Raw genomic sequence first — 23,526 nt, forward strand, 5'->3', positions numbered from 1 at the left:
AGTCCCCATCCCAAAGATTATACCATCTAATTATAGTCAATATTTCTGCCATCCCCAAGGGTTCACGATTCCAGAGTTCAGGCCCCCAAAACCTTGAGATTGGCACAAAAATAATGAAATTGAAAAAAATAATAATACTGCAACTGGGGTTATTTTTATTTGCCTCCTGGTATCTAAGCCTTTTCAATACACTTGAGTCATGTTTTCTCCACAGCCCTAAGGACTAAAAATGTAGGTCTTGCCTACATGGGATTATTTTTTTGGCATAACCTAACATGTGAATTTAAAAAGATACTGTTAGATCAGTATAACCCTTTCTTCCAGCTGGCCACTCACACTGGGACCTAGCTACATAGCTTAGGCAAAGTTATAATTTAACTCACCTCCAAAAAGCAACCCAAACACTGCCTTGTGATGGAGTCGCTATCCCAGGACAGTTATATCAGTACAATTTTTTATATGTTTATTGACATGAAATGTCAGCTGGGAGGATCTTTTGGCAAAACAAAGTGCTACTTAAACACTCCCCAAAAAACCCACATATCATGAAAAACACATGACTCCAGGAGCTGACTGCTAAATGTTGAAGCAAAAGGTTAGATGCAAGCCTCAGGAGAGAAATCTCAGATGTTGGCAGTGCTGCTGCTAAAGGCAGAAAATGAGTAGGAAGGAGGACAACGTGAACTGCGATTAAATCCAGCTAGGACAGAAGCCAAACTGTTCTGGGTCACTCACACTTAGCCTATTTATAATTTTAGTACAATACAGATCATGAACAATATTAAAATAAATAGCATGTGCCTTAACGACCTCCTCTTCTTGTCCCTGTCATCCAAAGAATTCTCTAATTCTTAGCCTACTGACAACCTCATGTTTAATTGCTTTTACACTCTTCCATGTACCCTGCCCTTAACTACAACTCTGTCTAGCACAGTGGTATCCAACATTTAAATTTTTACACTTTCTGCCCAACTCTATATCACTACATTTAATTCTTGCAATACATAGAATTTAAATTATCCTCGACTGGCAAAATGAAATATTGATATGAGCTGACAAAGACTTTACAGCTGTACATTTCTTGTTGGGCTCTAAATCAAAAGAATTTCTAATTCATGAGATTTATACTTTACATTTGGCTTTAAGACCATGAATGTTCTTTCCCTTCGTGACACCCCATTCTTCACTTGCAACTGTGTATAAAAGCTCGTTGTTTTTCTGGTTCATCCCTCTAATCCTGTGCCAGTATAACCCAATTCATTGCAGTGGGATGAACCTAGAGGCAGAGCATTGAAAAACTAGTGTCGTATATTTGAGAGAGAAATTCGAAGGGTCTGAGTGTGACCAAGAGATCACTGAAGATTTGTTGCTATTAACCCAACACAAACAACCCACCTTTCTTTGTCACCTTGTACCATCATTTACCTCCACATATGGATACCACGCTCCCTTGTTCTTGTCACTCTCTGTTAAGCTGTTGTAGACAGATATTTTATTTTATTTTTTTTAATGAGTTTGCTCACATTATGTTCTTCTATTCTCAATGTAGCAGCATTGCTTTTCGGGAATTTAGCCTCCAATAACAGTGATTGTAGCCCTGTGAAGTTAATACACCTCATAAGACTGACTAGAAAACAGCAATGGTTTGCAACAAGCCCCAAGGTCATTTTCTAATAAGCCAGATATTATTAGATAGATGGGTAAACAATAGATATTTATAGTTACATTTTCTTTCAGATTGCTTATCTAAACCTCATTCAAACCTTCTGGCACTAACTGAATTAGGCCAGAAATCCTGCAAAAATCTCTTCAATATTTCTTTTGATGGCAAATACAGCCAATGGAAGCCTGAGGCTTTTCGGATATTGCATTCAGGCATGGGTCTTAGAGTAACAGAACACCAGGAGAAGATAGATTAGAGGCCAAAATCCTCAGGTGTCCTCACCTTGTAGCAAAAGTTTGTCCTACATGTTGCTGCATAGGAGAATTTCTCCCTTCAGTCATCTGCCTGTCTTATTTCTCCTTTCTGTTTTTCTGCGAAGGGAATTTATTTATTTATTTATTTAGACTCTTGTTTTCTGATGGGTAAATGTGCTTGTTACAAATGCTGTAAAATAAGTTGGTTGACAAGAGAAATGTGATGATGTTTACATTAGAAGATTATTTTAAAGAAGGTATAAAGAATTGGTGCTTATGTTAAGAAGCATGTTAAGAAATGTTAAAGCCCCCTATGTTAAAATTTGGTACCTATTTCTTAACTGTCATCCAGAGATGACAGGTGAGCGCATGGATCCCAGCCAGTGCTTGTAAGTGACCTAGCACTCTCTATCACTGCCTACCCTGCAATATTACTCCCACGTAGCGAGGATTTATTAATACTTTATTAACACTTGTACCGATGTGCCTCTAGCATAGTTTACTGCTGGGAATGAACCAGGGCTGCACTTGGAAGCACTAACTGTCAGCCTTTAATAATGTTGGATGCAAAGTTGATAAGAAAGGTAAAAAGCTGGAGCTTAGTTACCCATCTTCTGAGTTTTTCCCTTTTTTTTCTGGGAATTAAGCTGCAGGATGGCTTAACTTTGCTCATAATTTGGCTGGGCATGTGAAGATGCAAAAAGCAAAAGCATTTATTGTCTAATCATAAGAAATTTATTTTAATTTAGTATTTTGGTTCTACAAGAGCTCAACAGATATAACAGAATTTCACTATAATGGAAGCTGTAAATGTTGTAACCTCTGGAAACAAAACAAAAATGGCAAAACCCAGGCAAATTAATAGAAATATTCAGTGAGGTTTGAATTTTTCACAGTATTTCAATAGAAAATGAAGTGGTTTAAAAAGAATAAAAGAAACCTGAAAATGAACCCCTGTCAACAGTCATCAGCCTGCATTGCACAAGACGTAAGACTGGGTGGTCCTAGTGGGTTCCCCACCTGAGAGGTCGAAGGATCTAATGATTTAATTTCTTCAAGAAGAGGTCTTCAATGACTGATTAGCTAGATCTAAAACTGCTTGTAGTGATTCCTTTGGAAGCCCTGGAGCAGGTCTAAAGCTCTGTTTGTGAAGAATAATAATAATTCCATCCTGCTTGGCTATGAATCTCAAAATTAGGAACCAATGCAACCAGTTCCATGTTGTCCTGAGTTTTTTAACTTACTGAAGCTGCTTTGGAGCTCTTCATCTCCCTCACAGAAGTCATACAGAGGATGTATCTACATTTGAATAAGCACTGAGGGTCTCAAATTTGGCCTTTAAATGTTTTGGGGTTTTGTTTTGTTTTGCTTTTTCCAGATCAGTGAATTTGTGCTAACCCATTATTTTCCTAGGCTCCCCATACACATACAAAAGAGAATTTCAGCTCATTTGCTTAAGACTAAGCAACCCCTCCGGCTAACAGCATTAAACCCCACAAGTTTCTGCAAGAGGGTGCGACGAGGGAAGGATGTGGATAGCATCCTATCGGGCCACCTGTGAACCTCAGGCCAGTCTATTTACCTGCAGGAGGAATAGCTGCCACTGCAAGACACAGCGAAGCTGGAACTCACACGCTGAGAGCGGCAGTAGGACATCTCAGGCGCTGCACTGGACCCTGCATTCAAGGCTTGTAAATCGTCTTCATTGTTTTATAAAGGTTCTTTTCTGTTTAGCACTGCAGAGATAAAGGAAATTAAGTCAGAGCATAGGTTATTATCAAACAAACAAACAAAAAGGCCAGATTAAGTCTCTTCGTGTATCAGAATATGATTTCAGCATCAGAACCTCTTACCTCATCCTTTATTTGAATTATTCTTTCAGGAAGACAGAGGGGTTGTTAACTCAAATAGTCATCATTACATGCTTCAAATATTCTCATGCCTGCCTGCTTTGTGTACCTGAAGAGAACACTCTAATGCTAGATTGGTATCAAGATTTCCCGTAAGATCTGCAAACTTCTGTGGAAAAACAGGGCAGCGGCTATGGGACTTAATGAGAGACACTAAACTCATTCTGTGCTCAGAGAAGGGGAGTCTGAGAGGATGTGCACATTGCCAAATAATTCCACTTGCTATTCAAACACACTAAGAAAAAATGGGCTTAGTGTTTGGAGAAAGGGGCTGAAAAATATGAAAGCAAAATTGAGCACAGAAAGAACAAAACACAGGCTAGTTTACTCATGACAATGATGTAAATCAGCTTTTAGAATAATGCTGGGGAAAAAAAAAAAAACAACATCACAAAAAAAACTAGTGCAAAAGGATCTGTGCTATAGAACAGAAAGAAACAGTTGAATGCTACACGCAGCTCTCAATATCAGTGGGGGCTTTCTTATACATTTATATAATTTATTGTGCTGTACGTGACCAGACACAAGTGAAAGGAAAGACTCAACAAAGGACACAAGGACACTGCACAGTGGTTGATGGGCAGGAAGAAAGTCCAGCAGGGCTGCACGGTGGCACAGCATCAGCTCTGTCTGTGCACTGAAATGCAAATGTGCGTCGTTGTTGTTGGCTACAGTGGCAAGACTGAAATTGGAGGAAGCAGATGCTGTAATCTGATGATGATGTTGTTCTTGCTGAGTCTGAAGAATCACTTCAAGAGCTAGTAATGAGAGTCGCTGAAGCTAGTGTTGATTACAGACTACATCAGAATGTAAAAAGATAAAGGTGATGACACTTCTGAAATGGCGTATTGCAGCCACAATATAAAGAAAGAGGGTGAGCAATGAAGGAAATTCTGTTTCTAACAGACACTGGATAAAAATGGAGAGTCCCAGTTCTTGGAAGAAGGCATCTCGTTCTATATTCATGCATACTTGACTATTTGACTATTTGACTGTTAAGGATCCCCAAAGGGGAAGGTGAACATAAGACCAGGTGAATCCCTGCACCTATTTGCTCTGCTCTAGGAGGGGAGAACATGCATGCAATAGAAACAAAGCACATGGATTAGAAAAGCTGTGAGGCTTTGTAATCTCAGGCTCCCTCCAAATGCCATCAGAGTGGAATTTGGGGTACAGAATACTTTTAAATTCTTTTAAAGTATTTAATACTTTGAAATACTTTTAAATACTACAAAATACTTTTAAAAGAATGTCTTCACAAGGGAGCAGAAAGAAGCAATGCAAGAAGGAAGCAACGGGAAGGCCAGTCAGTGGTTTGAAACAGCTACACGTTAGCTGATTTAAGCTGAACAGGGGTCCCAGATGGAGGCTGAAGCTGTTTTTAAAAAGGCTATTGGGCAGGTTTTACAACCAGAAAACCCCTCACCTCAGGGACACACGAATTTGTCAAACAGATCCAGCTTTAACAAAAACATACTCCCAAGGATCAAATGGACAATCCTCCTAACAAATCCCCTGTTTTTCCAGGGACCTAAGATTCTGCTGATGTCCCAGATGTCTCCAGTCTTTTTCCTGCGGCACAGACATGCACATCCTTTGCCATAGGTTAAACAGGAGGTGGTTGAAGGCACACAAGTGCTTGGCCTATTGCAAGGTAGAGAGGGGAGAGTGGGGGGACATAGAAAGTAAAATAGTAAAAGCTAAGCAAAGGACTATGGGGAGCATCTGCTTGAAAAGGACTCTTGAAGAAGCAGTCAGAAGGCACCAGAAGACCTCAGTGCCACAACCAGCTACTGGAGTAGCTGAATATTTTGCCATTAGTATTGCTCCTGCAGTCCATCCTCAATGGTGCTCCGCCCCTGACCTTTTTTATATTGTCACTTGGATTATTGTTCTCAGTTAGGGCTGTATGTGGGTGCTATTTCCAGCAAGAGTCAGTTCTCAGCTTCTTTAGCTGTGAAATATTAAGTCTCCTCACTATAATATTTTATCATATTGCACATTGGCCAATAGCCACATAATTTCCAGTTCATAAATGCACCACCATCAATCAGACATGAGTGCTGAGGAGGTGAAAGAGCTTTTGCAAAATTAAAGGGATTCCTAAGTCCTTGCACTACAAGTGACTCCTGTTTCTACCTGACTCCTCACAAAACTAAGGATTCTCCGTGGCCATCTACCCCAAGACAATTGCAAATGGTCACAAATGGTCTCATTTGTATATTGCATCCAACTGGAACCAGGAAAGCCCTAGAGCATGCATTCTAGAAGAGCTGATGGCCCAGCTCTTGTCCCTTTAAATGTCACTGCTGTGTCACACTGCTTCTGACACATTATGTCATGTGTGGTGTGATTTCAGAGAGCAGGCAGTCTCTGAGCCAAGCACGCAGCAGATGTTGAAGAGACCAGGTGGCCATAAGAAATGGGTAATTTTAGATCTCTCCAAATAGTTCAGCAGCCAGGCTTCGTCACTGCTTGTGCATCTCCAGTCCAAATCTCTGACAGCAAAGACAGCAACTTTGATTTCCCAATGAGCATCATCAAACACATTTAATTGTCTCTTGATCCTTAGGATTTATCCACTTGGGTTTATAGCAGAAGGATGGGTGAGGGACTAGGAGGAAGGGTAATAACAGCACAAGTACCTCTTAGCTAGCTACTTGTCAGGCTAAATGCAGTCACAATTGCCAACCTGCGTCTGCTGTTCCAGCGAAGCTGATTTAGTTAACTCTGCCAACTTCCCACTCCCCATCCTCTCCAATACAAGTAATTTCGATGTTGCCTCTACTCCCACCTTTCTGCAGCTCAGTAATTTCTTATTCTCAGTTCTGGTAGAGCTCAGGGCAAGCTACTGCTGTTAGAGTTGAAGATCTGACCACTTTGCTCCCACCATGTTGTTATAACTGCAATGGTTACCCATACTAGATTTGCTGCATAACACCTTTAGTATGAATGGAGTTCAGCTCATGTAACTGCAGCCATCTAAAACTCAGATGTCTGCTCTAAGCAAGCTGTCAAAGCTCCCTCTGTAGTCCACAGAGAGACAGAGATGCTCTTCTAGATTTTCACCCCATCTATCCCAGATGCCTATTTTAGGAGAGGAAAAATATATCTGTCTCCCTCTCACCCACCCCCGTTGACTACAGAGGTAGCCTATATGATAACCATAGATTCAAAGCCTAGATTTCAGAAGCACAATGGGATAAATCCTGCTCCATCCTACCCTTCATAATATTAGTTACCACGTTACACTCCCTTGTCAGTTGTAAAAGTAAAGCATGTGTAGAAATTACTTCATACATAGCTCCTACTGGTGAGGGGTTCATTGATGGTCAGAGCCAATTAAGAACCACTGATTTGTATTTTAGGTAATGGTTGTTGGCTGCATGCACCGATCTCCTCACCAGATTTTCAGCGAGCAAGGAAGCAACTGCTCCTAAAGAACGTTTCCCTCCTTTCTTAGTAGATGACTGTAAGTAAAGATTTCAGGAAGTTGGGCAAGTAGCTGGTTCTGCAATGCTCAATAAATCTGAGCTGTACATTATGTTGATTTAAGTATCTTCCAGCAGTCAAAGCTCCCTGGATTTTCAAGAAATAGATTGTACTGCACCAAGGTCTAGCTACACATGTGCTACCAAGAGCAGAACTCCTTTTCACCTATAAATTTCAGCAGATTTAACTTGTTCATGTTCCTGCCCAACTCTATAGTTATAGAAGTATCACACTACTTTTTCTTGTATCCTGGAGTCAAAGAGTTCATTTTAGGTAATAAATCCTGCATAACAGTAGCATAATCCAAGGAAGCAGTAACTGCAGTGATATAGAAAAGGTACTATTTTTCTCAGTCATGATTTAGGTCACAGCTTCATCAGATTGGTTATTGCTATAGCAACCACAGCTTTTGCTTTTGTACAGAGACTTCTAACAGTATTCCACAAGGTAAAAGAAACATTCTGAAACACAGGAGATAAACCAAAGACATAAAGGCATAGAGCCCATCAAGGTAAAAAAACCCAAAACCAATCTACTCTTTCCTTAAAGATTGAACTAACGCCTCGTTGCAAAAGAGAAAGAATGGAAGTAATGAAAATAAATATAACAAGTGTTTCATGGACCCTGGTAGAAATGAAACCATGGTAAGGCTATTAGAGCTCAGAACACAAAGGACTCTTTCCTCTGGTACAGAAGGTCACAGATTTAGCTCCTGCAAAGGGAAAATCCAAGCATACTTCATTTACTGAGCTACTACACTAGAATAAGCACCTTTAATTATTTTAGTCTCTCTCTCTCTGCTTTCCAGACAATGACAAAGCCTTGTGAAGGCAGGGTTTTTATTTATTACCTAGCTCCTGTAGGACGCTTTATTTAACCAGCCTTGCCAACACAATGATTTCCTTAGGAAACTTTGTCTCTTGCCGCAAATTGCGTCCTATTAATTTAAAGAAGCAGAGCCAAAAATTAACTTTCTGCCCCTTTTGCCACAAACCTGCTACAGGCCATTAAAAATATACCAATCCTACTTGTTAAATGTACTTTAAATTGGCTGGTTTAAATTGGCAAACCCCTGCCTATAACGAAAAAGTTTTTGAGTTGCCTTTTAGTTGGACTAACGTATGAAAAACAAGAGACGAGCTAATAATGGCTAATAGTCAGCAGTTCCATAGCAGAGCACTTTTCATCTTCAGAGTGCTTTTCAATATTAACTAATTAAATTTAACCCATTCCTGGAAGGGGGACATTATGAATGTTTTATTGATCAGGTAAACAAGGCTAAAGGTTTGAATGGTTTAACCCCCAAAGTCAGGTAAAACCAGTGAGAGCCATCTCTGCACTGACTTGCAAGATGACCTCAGTATCTCAGGTCTACCCCTTCCTGAGGTGGTGACTAGTGATAGACCCCAATGCCTCCCCTGGGCACTTAAAGAACAGGACCATACAAGTTTGTCAAAAATTGCTACCAAGAGGTTTTGTTTTGCAGACAATGAGGCCCCAATCCAGCAAAGAAATCTGAGTACTGTATTTGGTTAATATTTATCCTGAAAAGCCTGTGCTGAAGACTTAACACTTGGCATAGCGCTGTCTGCGGCATACAACCCTCACGAAGGACAGAAAGCATATTGCTTAGTAATCAATATCAATGGGTGAGTCCTACTCTAGTCATTTTATACAAAAATATATTTCTGCAAAAACAGACTGAGGTTTGGGCTGAAATAATTGTTCCTCAGTATGCCATTGTATACAGTCATACTTTCGTTCTTTTGGCCAGCTGACATTTGTTCAGATTTCATAATATTTGCTTACTCATGTTTCCTTTTTTTGGCTATATTCACTAAACTACAGAACTTTCTTTTTATCTGTAGATGTAACTGTATGCATTGCTCCAAATTGATAGGTAATCTAAATGTACCCACAGCTCTAAAATCTTCCAGCTGTTACCTCAACCAGATCAAAATCAAAATAATTCTATTAAAATGTTTAAGTATTTTTCCAGTGCAATAATTCTAAAGCGGTCCCCCAGGACTGTCCCAATTTGTTTTCTAAAACTATCGCAAGCTCAAGTTTGCATTAAACTCAGAAACTAGACTGCTTGTTTTATTTAATACAATGTTGTCCATCAGCCCACTTGTACTGCATCCAGTGTAATTACCTGCCTTCCTGACACAGATGCATCAACGTATATTTTCAGTCTACATACCAATCTCTGACTCCAGTGGTCAGACATCACCCTGATCCCACAGGTTTAGACTGTTGTGAGAACTGCCATGAAACACAATTTCCATTTAATTAAAGGCAGTACAAACATTCCAGTCTCTATGGCTACATCTAGCCTAGTACATAAAACGGGCCAGGGCCCGTTCTTTGCCCTGATGGCAAGTGGCAAGGCATGGCTTGTAACCGTATGGCTACATCCTCCTTTTTCCATCCTGCCTACTGGGAACAGTCCCTGGCTAGTGCTGTTGCCTGCATTGTGTCTGGGCATCATGTGAAAGCATGATGGCATAGGCCAAAAATGTGCCAAGGAAGTTGCTAATAATTAAACGGTATGGTCCACAGCAGGAAAGTGCTTGAATCCCCGCGCTGCTCCCGTTTAGTGAACTAGTACAGACATGGGCTATGGCTACATCTTAGTAAATCAAACAAACTGTTGGTCCGAGTGACTCTCATCCCCACAGCAAAACCCTCTGAGTCCACCAGGAAGGGCTCCTAACCCACGCTAATCCGCAGTCATGCCCAGATATCAATTAATGGTGTGGAGGGTCAGCTCCTGGCCTTCACTGGCCGTGTTCAGTTTACCCCCACAGATGCAGCCTATGCGTTTTTTTAGGCCACAAGGCAACACGCTGATTTCAAAATAATGAAAATTTTGTCATTAGTTTAAACCAGAATGAATGTACTTCAAGCAATAAGCATGTGTTGACAAAGCTGTATTTAGGCCCTGGGACAGAGGTCTAAGAGAAGAGAGACAATAGACAGGACCCCACAGTTTGGCTTGAGGAGTCTATATCATTCTCTGTGAGACAACAGGTTTCCAAAATTCAGTAGCACCTGGGAGAGGATGCTAGGATAGCTTGGCTCACCAAAAGAAAATTATATGGAAAGTTTGCAACACTGCATTGAAGTTTCCATCAGGGTGGAAATGAGGCCACAACCATTGATAAGTAAAGTGCCATTGGGGTAGTCTCATAAATGCTGTTGAAATCAGCCTGCCCCAGGTGAACTTGTACCTCATCTGGCCTTCTCCTCCCAAGGCAAAAGTCCATGACAGTAAAGACATCCTTATGATAAAGCCTTCATTGCCATGCAGCACCAATCTTTTACACCTTGCCCTTATGCTAGAGATAATGGTGTCGACCTGGGATTTACCCCTGGTCAGACAGTAGGTGGGTAGAAGGATTCAGGATAAGATCCCCCCGCGCAGATGCTCAGCTGCCAGAGTGTAAGAGCTCCCTTGGTTCCAGCTGAGATGGTTTGTCAGCCTGGTGCTCTGCATTTGTGTCTGGTCTTTCGGCTATCAACCTTTTTTTGTGCAGGTATCTGATTGCTGGTTGTACCTGCGTGGTGTTAGGTAAGATAGGGCTATTATGAACACTGAACAGTTGAAGGAGGAAAGGGAAACTGAGGAATTACAGGCTCAGCAGTAGAGGTTTTTCCCTCTGTCTTTTATAAAAGCACTTCAAAGCTAACTTTAACAACTGAAATCACAGGCGGATATGATTCAAAACTATTCTGGGCTTGTTAAACTATTTTTAAAAATGCAAAAGCTTTTATTAGCTTAACATACTATTCCAATCCACACGAGTAAAATGAAGCGTGTCTTCGTTATTCTGTCGAGATTATGCACATTTCCCTCCTGACTCACGACCACACTGATCATAATGGCTTTAATTGATATTCATGTGCATGCCATATTTACTTCTGCAGAGTTCCCGTGTAATTGAGCAATAGTTAATGGGCACTTAGGACTCTATTCACAAGAGATTACAAATGTGTGTGTATTGGGGAGCTTTTCCCTGTGGAGTTTCCATGTGTCTGGATAGGTGCATAATCAACGCGCCAGTCATCAGACAGAGCAGCTGACACTCGTGGCCCTGGCGAGGGCTCGAGCGAGACAAATTCTCAGCCCCTTCCCAATTTGGACCTGGGGGGGGGGGGAAGAGTGCGACGGGGGGAGATGATTACGAGCCAGGGCTGCTCAGCAGAGCCAGGGACAGCATCCATGAAGATTCAGGATTTAGGTGAATCGTGGCTGCAGCCTTCAATAAACCAGAGCTGTCTGCTTTCTCCCCCTGGGCAAACAAAACTCTCCTTAATTTTCTCTCTTAGGTAACCCTATAGCCTGTGGACCTTCCCCACGCTCCCATCAGTGGGGCACGTGGCATCCCTCACATCAGCCAAATGACCCATTTCCCCCCATTTTCAGTCTTTAGACATAGCCAGGCGTTCACAGATGTCCTTCCCTGAAAAGCATCAGAAAAATCAGAAGCACTGGGACCCAGCAGTGCTCTGCTGTGTAACCTTTAAGATGTAGCAATAACACATTTAGATAGCAGACTTCACTGAGTGGAACCCCAAAGCACTTTACAAATTACAGAGAGAGGCATCACGTTAACTCCCTCCTGATAAGCTGTCATTCCCGGTCTGCAATGCAGCAGCTGGTTCACAGCCCACAGCAGCACTCTACAGAGGTTCTGGACAGGCAGCGGGACTCGGTACAGCATCCAGTGGCACGGCAGGAGAAAATAAACCAGGCATGGTGTGACTCCTTGGATTGGACAGTGCTTTTTACGCGTGCATTTGGGGAAGGTTTCAGAGGAGGTTGAGTGTGATGGGGTGGTGACTTTCCTGGGATTTGTGAGTTAATGGAGTGGGGGAGAGGAATGAATAACGATGAGTTTGCTAACAACACTGCCACATCAATGTCTTAAGCGGAAAATAATACCATTTTTCATTTTCTTTTTTTTTATCTTCTTTTCCTGTGCTAACCAGTACTGCACAGAGCTCATTCTGCTCTGGTTACTGGGATCAATAATATAAAACTCTCGAGGACGTAAGAGAAGAATTGTTATTTCATTTTTTTAAGTTCACTTACAGTTTTGAGCATCAATGGCTACTGATTTTACTGTGTGCTTCCAGCCTGTTTCTCTCTTGTGGTGCTGCTCCTTAAACTTAACACCATCACTCTGACCCTGAGACTTGCTCTTTCCTCGTGAAAGTTGAAAAATTAAAAGTTAAAGGACAGGGGAAAAAGAAAAGCAAGTCTGCAAAGTGAAGGAAGACAAGCTGGAAACTCCACGTTACTGGCTTACGAAATGGTCCCCGACAAGAGCTGCATGAAAGTCCCATCGATGGCAGCTCTGGAGGAAACACGTAGTAGTCTCTCAGGTCATAGTCCCTGTCCTATTTTCATGAGGTTTGAAAGCTGCCACCCTTAGGTATTTTTATTCTCTTACAAAACACTCCTGGGCCATTTCTAGTCCAACACAAAAGAAGGGTAATATTCTCTGACGATACGAATTGTGCTTGTCTGAAAAAAATGATTATGCCTTGTCACAGAAACATGTTTTCAACGTGGAGTCTAGAAGCTGTGTCTGGAGACAACTGCTATGTCAGTGTGCAGCTGGGCTGCCCGCAATATAACTGCCCTCAGCAAAGGTGTCCCACCTGGGGAGGGAGCTCAGGGTTTCTGGGGTAGTACAAATTTCTGCATATTTCAGAAAAATTACCTTTCCCGTTGGTCAGGTAACAGTGAAGCTACCTTCCTCCCTAGAAAAAGGTAGAAAAAAGTTATCCCTAGGTTTCAGAATTGCATGGAATTGGTATGAAAGAAAGACCTAGTGTGATGTGTGGGGAGAAGTGTAAAAATCCTTACTGTCAGATTTAAAATACAAGATAGCTTATATTGGGTATTTCTTACATATGGATTTTCCTGGTGTAGGTACGCAGTTATCACATTGCATTCATATGATGATCATCTTCAGGTGGAACACCTCCAGCAAGCAAGAATGAATATGGGAACCCTATAACATGGGAATATAAGTAATGTTTGTCATGTTAGAAAGAAGTGTCTATTGTTGAAAAGAACAATAATAACATTTCTTCCTAGTCCAAATAGTGTTGTCTTTATCACATCCATCATGATGCTAAATACAAGACCAATGTTTCATAGAACCTTTGCAGTCCAAGATTTGATTGAAAATGAAACCACTGACTTTGCATGTCAAAATCTTGGCTGGATGAGATATTGTTACAGCACAGAAGCGTTTAGGATTCATCCAACAAAGACTGGAAATGTTGTTTGCTTCACCCCGAGACTGGCAATCTCAGTTTCAACGTAGGCTGTGGTGCAATGTCTTTCTCTGCATTAGATTATTTCTACCTTCACTTCCCATTTGAATGCTCCAGCCTCTAAGGATTCTAGGATGGGATTTTCTCTATCCACCCTTTCGGAAAACTTCCTGTGGAAGACTGAAATATTCACTGGGTATTATAGATTCAGTGGGATTTACAACCATCCATCTATGAATTAGATATGGCATCACTCAGGAATCCAATACATACATCCCATCATGGATGTATCCAAAAGTCTGGTGATTACACTGTGCTGAATTATATAGTTATTTCATTATTATCTGCAGTAGAGGATTTGCTTCCTTTATAGAATTATCTCCCAGGATGGTAAATGCCAGTTTCTGACCTTATCAAGAGTTCTCAAAGCGAACTGTACATCTGTTCCAGATCCAGCCCAAGTGGGCAGAGACATTGTGCTGTACAGCATTGGTAATGGTTAGTACGGAAAAGGCATTCATGGGTTAGATGATGACCTTTAGTAGTGACAAAATTGAGGTGTTCATGGCACATCTTAGCAATACAAACTAGTCAAATCACTTGGCAGAGTTGCTCCTGAATGTATAGGAATAGCTTATTTTAGAGGACCAGATGTTTTGGAGGCTCTCATGGGGATGTGGTTTTCCCCTCAGCATGATGAGCAGCAGTAGTTTCTAGGAATCAGCTCAGTTCCAGTGAAAGAAACCGAAGCCTTTCTGTTGGCATGGAGAGAAGAGGGAGCAAGGCCTGAGAGCCCTGCATGTCAGCAGGACAAACGGAGCGTCACCCCAACAGCGCTGGGCCCAGGCTCCCAGGAGGAGCACGGCACCGGGAACCAGTGGCAGGTCAATAGCATCCACCCACTTCTCAGTTCGCTTCCAGCTCGCTTCCAGGCTTAGCAGTCACCAGCGCTTGCTTGAATCTCAGCTCTTCCCTCATCAAAATATAAACTTTCCTCCGGAGCAACTACATTTTTTACTGGGCCAGACACACAGTTTGGGCAATAATTCTAAAATGAAATGTTTCACAATGACGAATTTCACTTTTTTGTTTTGATAGGAGAAAAATTGTTTTGATTCTTACTTTGCTTTGGCATTATATTGAAATATTGTTCAGCGTAATGTGCGTACAGTTATCAGATTTCAAATGTGTTACTCTCTTTGACATGGTCAAAAATTATTTCAGTCCTCCAAAAGAAGCAAGCTTTGGGAATTATTTTCCATGAAATATTTCAAATTTGTATGTGGGCCTCCACAATCAAAACAAATTTTAAAATCTTTTAACCAAAACAAAATTGAAAATGTTGACATTTCCCAGAAAGGTGGAATTTTATTTTTTGGTAAACTTGAATTATATTTACCAGAAGTTTTCCATGCTTCTGTACAGAACCCAAACTCGGTCACTTACTACAATGAGAGATGTAAAAAGGTTTTCCATATCAAAAGCCTGCCTCAGATTGAAATCCTTTCTAAAGTTTGAACAACAACAACAACGTCATCACTTTTTAAGACTGAGAGAAGAAAAACTTATAAATTATTCTTTCCACTTTACAAAGAAAATATCTGTAGACACTTTGCTGCGAAGATCTCACATTTCCATGCTTCAATTGAGGCTTTTAAGACTGTCAAAAGAGATTGATTTATGGGAAGGTCCTGTACGTTTGTGAAAGTGCTCCAACCAATGACGTTGAAAGACTCCGGGCAAGGAAAAATTAAAGTTTGGATGTGTTCAATGGACACTCGTTAAACTTTGGCAGCTGAATGTGCCAAAGCTCCTGCCTGCCCTACTGAGCAGTGAGCAGATGCCAACCCAAATTCAAAACCTCTCTCACAAACCAGCAATAAAATTTGGGATGCATGTCAGAATATGGCCAATGTTTGCTATTTTCAGTGGAAATGCTAACGGGTCATCCCATATCCCAAGTTATCTTGGCCACCCCATGATCACAGTGTCCCTCCATGCTGCATCACACCCCTGCCATCCCTCTGCAGCCAGGAATAGCAATACCATGACAAAAATGAATCTCACTAGAGCTATCCCATAGTGTTCCTGATCGTGTGGGAAATAGAAACAAAATTCAGCCTCTGGACCCCCTCTCGCCCACACATGTACAAATCTTCAGAAAGGATTAGCCATACATTAAGTGGTGAATAGAACTCTCTCTTTTTCTCCCCTGTACTGCCACTCCCTAAATCAAAATTCTTGCATTTAATTCAGTACACTCTGCAGAAATTCCTTACGGGGTGTCACATTCATAATCTTAAAGTTTAATGACAGAAGTTGTGACTCAACAGCATCCTGAAGCTTTTGTGTAACTCTGCATGCAGGGTTTAATGGAGCTGTTCCACAGAAGAAGCCAATTGAACTACTCAGCTGCAAGGAGCTTCCAGTACGTTAGAGGCACTGGAGAGCTTTATCCCAAAAAACAGGGGAAAAGGGCATATGACCCACTAACTGTACAGCCAGCTAGGAGTGTTTGGCTACCTGCTCCACAGAAAGGGTGTTAATATCAATTTGTTGCAACCTTAAAAGGAATAGAAGGAAGACACCCTGGTTTGAAAGCACTTGTGTGCCCTGAATGTTGGCTATACCATACAAAGATGCTAAACTATCCCTCCTCAAGGGAAGTTGTTAAAATTGTAAAACTGGGAGCTTACAACTTGTATGACCGCAGGGTGTTGCATCTTAGCATCATATAAAGTCACGTAGGGTTGAATGGTGTTCATGGGTAACCCCAACCTGTTTAGAATATAATTACAAAGCTTAAGGAGTTGAATGAGTTGCGTAAATTAGCATAAAGATAGCATCTAAAGCACTTTTCCTATAGTGCTACCTACCCATCTGTAAATATTTATAGATATATATAATGCAACTAACAATAAAATATGCATCTAATGCTCTTTCTTTCTGTAAGTGTATATAAACATGCACAAAGAAAGAGTGAATATATGTATATATGTGGTATTTTTTCATTTTGTTTTAAAACAGCTTTTTGTTAATGTGTTTGAACAGTCCCTGGGAGTCTTTAGATTTGAGACAAGTGGACTGTGAGACAATAACAAACATTAAACTACTGTTATTTAACAAAGTTGGTTAAAAGTAATTCCAAAGCCATCATATTTCTAATTAAGTTTGAAAGTGATGTATAACAAAAGGACTCGGAGAAACTTTAATTTCATATTCCAAACTAGTTAGTCCTATTTGTTTGCTTTGAATCACTCATTTCAATAAGGTGAAAACTTGTGTTAATCCTCCATTCATCAGTTGCCTGGGTGCGTGTGAAATGAGTCATGTGGACAAAATAAACCACTGCTAGCCGCAATATTCTATTGTCCTTTAAGCTTCTTCAAGGGGCCTCTTCACAGGTACCAAAAAGCCACTCTAGACACTTCACATATTTTTGAAGATCCTCCCTTTTTTCACATCGCACATTACTCACTCATTGAAGAATAGCAGAAAACAGTCATAAAATGAAGGAAAAGCTGAAGTAGGCCAAACTCATTTTCTACACAGAGAGAGATAATTGGCACTGCAGTAATTTTGGAGAACTGAATTAAATGAATAAATTGTGACATGGGAAAAACTGAAAAGGACAACAGTTTCCTGGCTTGTACATAATAGTTACTTTGGACAGCATTTTTCTTGGAGACCAATTGATAAAACAGGACAAAAATGTTTTTCCCATTAATTGCTTTCAAACATTGTCCTGCTAAATGCCCAATTAAAAGGTAGAAGTGTGAGCTTCTTTTTTGCTTTTAATGACCACATATTGGGGGGAAAAAATCAGTAGCAACGTCCTAGCATTTTCTTTTGTGGATGTGGAATAAAAAGATCAATGAAAAAAGGTTCTTAGCTTACCTTAAACTAAAACAGCAGCCTCAAAGCCTGCAGAGCAGCATGGGGGTGAGGATGGGGTGGTGGATAGTGGGACACATACAGTGTCACTGCACTATGTTGAAACTATCATTTACACCAAAAATCTTAATTTCATAAGTTGGTAAAATACATAAGCATAAGTTCATAAATTGCCATCTGATACTTTGAATGGATTATAAATGGGGTTGTTTCATGTCTGAGAAAGAAACAGTTATGCATAAAAACCTTATACCAAAGTTTTGCCTCATGTGATTTTTAAAAAACACTTGCTGTAAAGACATGGTTCTCTGACAATTAAAAAAAAATTCTAATGGGTCAAACGAACAAAAGGTATTGGAGTCGAAGTTATCTCTGAGGTAACCCCACTGAATTAAAAGGAGGTTAATTCATCACCTTCTTATTAATTATATTACTTGAGCTCTTAAAGAGCTGTCACTGCCAGTCAATACTATAAACATTCATTACTTTTTGCAATGCTATTTTTCACAGCAGATTCACTGGCAGGAGGAAAAATCTTTTCTAGATGGGGCTAACCTAAATCTAGCAAAGTCATTTTAAAAGGAACATCTTGATAATAAAGTAGCTTTTATCTGTCCATACATCTTACCTGTACATCAGTAATGCCTATATGTTTCACAGGGCTTTACAATTTCTTGATTTCTTGCAGACCATCATGCACACTCATCACTAGCCTTAAATTGAAAACACCGTAAAGATGAAATGGTTGGACAGATTAGTTACAAAACACCTAACGTGGCTTTGTACCAACTAGTAATACACAGGGAATCAGTAATGTGTGTAGTTCTGTTTTGCTGAATTTAGTGACAAATCCTGCCTCGTATGAAAACTATCTCCAATTTGCAGGTTGCTGGGAACTCTCTAGAACAGAAGATACAAGTGGTGCTCCAAAATGAAACATCGCTGCTGGGCAGGGACCTCATTTGCTCCCAGCTGTGTACAGGGTCTACCCAGAGCTGTCTCTGGATTACACCACAGATAAACCACTGACGGTGTGCATCTAAATTCACTTATGCTCTTGCAGGGAAGGTTAGAAGATAGATAGAGGAGAAGGCCGGTCCCCTCCTGACAAAGGGAAGTAAGGGGTGAGGAGTCAAATGATAAGAGCTCCACATTTTATAAGACTGATTAACAGTTTAAAATCTCAAAGTCCAACTGAAGGGAAGGACGGTGGGAGATACACGTTCTCCTGGATATTGCATGAGGCTGCTCTGTTCCCACCAGAGATCTCCTGTGCATGTGCTGCGCCTGGATGCAACCCCGGTGCCAGCTCAAAAGATACGTCCGTGGCTCGTTCATAGCCATTTCTAGGCCAAAAGAGAGAAAGTTTCTGAAGATATCCAGATTATAGTGATCCTTACTTTTTTTTTTTTCCTCAGCACTCTACATGAAATTTTCTGCCTTTGTCACAGAAAAGAGACTGGTCCCTCTGGGGCAGTAGATTTCTCTTCATCCTCGTTGCCCAAGGCGCTGATTAAGTGAAGTGCTTAGGCACCTGAGTGACTATGAGCACACTGAGTCAGTTAAAGTTAGTCAAGTGCAGAAAAAGACCTTGCTAAGGGAAAGCTGCTGTGCAGAGCTATCTATTAACGGGAACACAAGGCAAAAAATACAGCAGAGCTCTTCTACGCCGTTCTTCACTATTTACTGGGATTTAAGCAGCTCTGTGAAACAGACCCTGATCACAAATTTTAAACTATTAGTTGAGGTTTACAGAATAATTCTCTTTTGTTTTAAGACATCATGGTTTATATTCATCCATGTAAAGGTTTTGCCTCCTTAAAGTTGCATGTTTTAATTTCAAAAGTCAGACATCATTCTAATGCACAAGGGGTACACAAATATGATTGTTAAATGTTGTAAAAAGTAGGCCAAAAGAAAGCTGGCAAAGAGTTTTTTAAATTTACGTACAATTTATGTGTTACCTTGCTGTACAGCATATCTTGTTTGGAACAGAGAGTGAGAAAAGCATCACAACAAAATGCCACAGCAGTTCTGTCCTCCAGCCTCACCTGCAAATTAAATGGTTATTTCATCAAAGCAGCTCATTTTCTTTAAAAAGAGCCCATTAAAGCATCTGTTACCTGAATCTTCAAGAGCTACTTAGGGCGCTGTCTGTGCTGGAGGTAAAACTCTGCTTTGCCTTCCCTCCGTACTCCTCTGAATGAATGGCAAAGCCTCTCTTTGTTGCCACAGGAGAAGGATTTCACACTGAAGTTGTTAACCGAAATGATTTGAGCAGGGACAAACTGGAGCCGTGATGGTGCGCCAGTGCTGTGCCTCTGTGTAGAGTCTTGCCCCGCACCCGCCTACCTGCAGAGCAGGTTTGGGTAGTGTTAAGGATGGTGACCACCTCAGGGCAAAGACCACCTCTTTCCATGACTTTGGAAAGTGTTTGCCAAATCAGAGGGAAAGATCTAGGCCAAATCTGTGGTTAGTAATGAAAGAAATGGAAGAAGGTGGGCAGTTTCCACTGGGGTCCCACTACTTTGCCATAATCTCCAAAACCCTGTTCCTCCATGCACTGCTCATCACCAGCCTGTTACACCTCTGGGTCTGAGTCTCTGCAGCTGCGCTCTAGTCCAGTGGGATACTACCGCTTCAGGGGTGAATACGCAGTAGCAACTCTGGGGTTACCTGATTTCCCAAGGCGTCCTGATCCCAGAGGGAAGCAGCTCTGCTCCAGCCTGACTGAAATGGATGGCGGACAGCCTTATGGTGATAAGATATCAAGGACTTCACTGAATAACCCCTTAAAATAAACTTACATGTCTTATAAAAGCTTTTACATCTTCTGTGTTGCATGTGCTGGTTTGCCTTCCCTTGTGCCTCCAACCCCACAGTGACTGGAGAACTCGAAATATCTTTGGGTGACTTCTTGAATAGACAAGGAAAAGCCAACAGCTGTCCCCTAGAGCTGCTGCCAGGGTGGCCTGAGGGACACTCACATTGTGAATCCCTCTGAGGGGACACCAAAGGAGGACAAGTAGAGCCCTGAGCATGACCCTTCAAGCAGCCGGTCCCTGGGAGTGGTGGCTGGAAGGGACTTTAAGAAAGGTGCTGGGGAAAGGAGACCTTCCACCTGGCACATCTCACAGCAGCTCTGGATAGCTCCCTTTCCCGCAGGTCTTTTTTTCCTCCGTCATAGCTTGAGATCACTGCTTGTATCAGGTTTGATGATTATTTATCACCTCATTTAAGAATTAGCTGGTCTATGACCTTTTGATCAACAGGTAAGAACTCATACATTTTGTCAGCCTCTATAGATTCACCTAAACATTACAAGATTGTGTTACTTTACTTTATTACAAGATTGTGTGTTATCACCATAACAGAGAGCTCATCATACAGAGAGCTAAAAATTCCTCTGTACTCTAACTTGAGCTTCCCCTGCTTCTGTGTTCAGGACTGCACTCATACTCTTCTTCCACCATCTGTGCGTCCAGCATTTTCTGTTGATTGTCAACTATTCACTGCCTGGTACTACTCATTCTTCTATCACCTTGAAAATATGACTTTTTTTTTTCCCCCTAGAGTTTCACTCTTCCAAGAAAGGTCCTAAGCCCAAATATACAGTCAAGCCATCATTTCCTTCATGTCAAGCCTGTATAAAATGACATAGTGCTATAGACATCAGTGGAGCTACTCTGAGAGGTATGTACTAGAGATTTAGTTCTAATATTCTTACTGGGAATATTGATATTTCTACCAAAAAAACCAGGTTATTTTTACTGCTTGTGTCTTGCATGGGATGATCTGCATTAAAAAGTAATGTGCATTTTCTATTTTTGAATCACTGTAATGATACTAATTTTAAATTTTTTAATATGCAATTTCCAACAACTGCGCTTTGCGTGCTTTGCCCTCAACCATATATGAACACCTTTTGAAGGCTGTAGATGAGTGGATATCTCTTTTAAGTAAAAATCTATTAAGCATAAAATTAGTAAAAGTCCAGTTACAACTTATCGTTAAGGTCTTCTGTGTCATCAGATCCATTACATATTAATGATTCTTCCAGATAGAACTGAAGAAGGCTGAATTTACATGTACATTGTATATCAATAATAATCATAGTAGATACTAAAATTATTGCATGTGCTTAACAGTATCCTGCTGGATATTATAGCTTCTATGGGAATATAAAACAGATAATTTGTGTCCCCCAAGCAATTTATACAATATGATTTTTTTATGTCCCCGCTACTTTAAAGGGAATTAGTGAAGGCAGTATGTTATTCTCAGTCACTATCCATCAGAAGTTACGTTAAAATTGATTAAAGCATTACTTATCTTAAGTACTGTTGACCTATTTTCTTTCAAACCTGTCACACATACATATAAGATTAAATATACAGTAGGAACCGTGTAAGGATATGGGATGAAAATTTGGACTTCAGAACAAAAAGTAGCAGCTGGTTGTTTCCAGAAGAGTAGCTTTCTGAATGTTCAGGAGCTATTCATAGGATGCAATTTTAACATGAGCCTGGACAGTGGAGGTTTTCTTAGGGATTCATATTTCTATTTCCATCCTCCCTATTCTCCTTTTCCTCATTCTCCTGTTTTCTATGCTCTTCCATTTTCTGCCATCTCTCTTTAAGACTACAAGGCATAACTCTGCCTTCGCTTTCTTAATGGATACATGAAGAAACCCTACTTCTCACATCTCTTTCGAAAAGGGCCATGCTCTGGAGCCAGGTTCATAACCACAGTAGGTTGCCAGAGTGAAGGAACAACACAACCGAACCTGACCATAAATATTTTTTCATCTGTCCATTGATCCATCCATTGCCCACTCTCAGACACCAGGTAATTCCTGCATGAACAGAAAGCATAACCTGCCATTCTCTTATTTCAAGGCAGGGTCCTGAAAATGCTCCAGAAGCACAGACATTTATGAAAATCTTCCTGTGGGCAACTAACATTTCGGAAGGGGGCACTCACAAAATTTAATTAAAAAGTTTTTTTGGAAATAAAAAGAAATGGAGGGGAAGACAGGAGATTTAAAAATATTTTCCAGTGTAGTCTACCCTTACAATCCTGAAGTTAGGTTTTTTAGTATTTCATAGGCTGTTGATTCCCATATATCCTGAATTTCTGTACTGTTTCTGTCAGAATGAGACATAATGTTGAGGCCTGAGTGCTGGGCCTGGATTTCTGGCAGGGATCAGCCCTCAAACACAGAGATTCATGGAGCCTGCAAGCTAGCATAGCACCTGCATACATGCACGGCATCATGATGGAAGACTGCGTGGCTTCCAACCACTTGAGCTTTCAGAGGAGATCTAAATACAATTTGAGCTAAATTCAGAAAATCTGAAGAGTACTTTTCCCTGAGGAATGCTTTAAAAAGTGGGTTTGTCTTATCTCTTGTGATCCTCGTGATCATTTCTGTTGTGATTCACTGGGCCCTTCTTAGAAATAATCCGATGTCCTGCGCAGGTTAGCTTTCAAAACCAAGGTCTAATTTTGGTATGTGAAGCATGCATAAGTAAAAGGTGATTATCCCCCTCGGTTCTGTACTGGTGAGGCTGCACCTGAAAGCTGTGTCCGCTTTCAGACTCCTCAGTACAAGCGGGCTGTTGGCAAACTGGAGTGAGGATCGCCAAAATGGGTGGGAGGCTGAGGCACTTTATGGACAAGAGAGACTGAAGCTTGTTTAGCCTGGAAAAGAGAAAGCTAAGAGGGAAACTAATTGTTAGCTTGAATTACCTAATGAGGGGTTATGGAGAAGACGGAGCCAAACTCTTTTCAGAGCTACACAGCACAACGAGAATGTGTAACAACTGCAAGGTGCAGCAAGAGAAACATTGCATGAACATGGGGAACAGGCTGCCCAGAAAGGCTTTCCCATCTCCATCTTTGAACATTAAACTTGTTCAGAGATGTTCCTGAGCAACCTGCTCTGACTATAGTCTTGCTGTGAGAGGGACATTACACAAGATGACCTCCAGGGTCCTTTTCAGCCTAGATTATTCCA

Source organism: Mycteria americana, chromosome 2, assembly GCF_035582795.1.
Source record: "Mycteria americana isolate JAX WOST 10 ecotype Jacksonville Zoo and Gardens chromosome 2, USCA_MyAme_1.0, whole genome shotgun sequence".
Lineage (NCBI taxonomy): Eukaryota > Metazoa > Chordata > Aves > Ciconiiformes > Ciconiidae > Mycteria > Mycteria americana.